Raw genomic sequence first — 924 nt, 5'->3', positions numbered from 1 at the left:
TTTTTGAGCTTTCACTGACAATACTTATTAAAGATAATTTTAAGCGTGAAACTGTCCATATTTTGATGTCATGATATGTAAATTAAAAATTGTTATTTTACGGTGATAATCTTGTTTTCTTGTGCCCAATAATGCATAATTTCATTTGATAAACACGTTTAGATTGAATGGTAATATATAATCAGTCACAAAAACGTCGAATCTGAATCACTTGAAAAAAACACAGGGGTGCTTAACTTTTTTCCAGGTGTATAGGTTAATCTGAAAACTCCACTATATTATCTGGCCCAGGTGCCTTATCAGTCTTTAACTTCCCAAATCTTTCTTAAAAAACTCAGAATTAATGTGATCATCTTTCATTGTTGCTTCCATCTAACAACTGCTTAGGACAAGGAATATAGCATAAATATTCAGTTGTACAAAACTGAGAAAAAGAGGAATTTAATAACCCGGCCATTTCATAAATCATCAAATATGAGCATTCCTTTATCATCCCTCAAAGGTCTTGCTCCTTTCCTAACGTTTTGTTTGCCAATAATGTACACTGAGTGGTCACAAGTAAATAGACACCTAATTTTTCGTCATTTAACTGATTTATGCTAACTAATTTGTGTTCACAGAGCACTACATAAATGAAAATGGTCTGCACACTAATTATCTTGTGCTACAACATGCCTAGAACTCAAGGTTCTCTCGAATTGTTAGATTTTGTTAGAGGAAGGATAGTTGGTCAAGCAGATGGTGGAATAATTTCGCAGAATTTGGGAATCCCTCTTTCGACAGTCAACAGAATCATCGTGCAGTTCAGGAAACATGGCAAGGAAACAACTGAACAGCGTCTGGGTCCATCAGAGAGGACAAAAAGGGCTATCAAGAAGAGCATCGAAATGGATCCCATATTAACGACTACAGAAGTGGCTAAAG

This window comes from Limulus polyphemus, unplaced genomic scaffold, assembly GCF_000517525.1.
Source record: "Limulus polyphemus unplaced genomic scaffold, Limulus_polyphemus-2.1.2 Scaffold2013, whole genome shotgun sequence".
Lineage (NCBI taxonomy): Eukaryota > Metazoa > Arthropoda > Merostomata > Xiphosura > Limulidae > Limulus > Limulus polyphemus.
The sequence above is the reverse complement of the archived record's forward strand: the minus strand, read 5'-3'. Positions refer to the sequence as shown.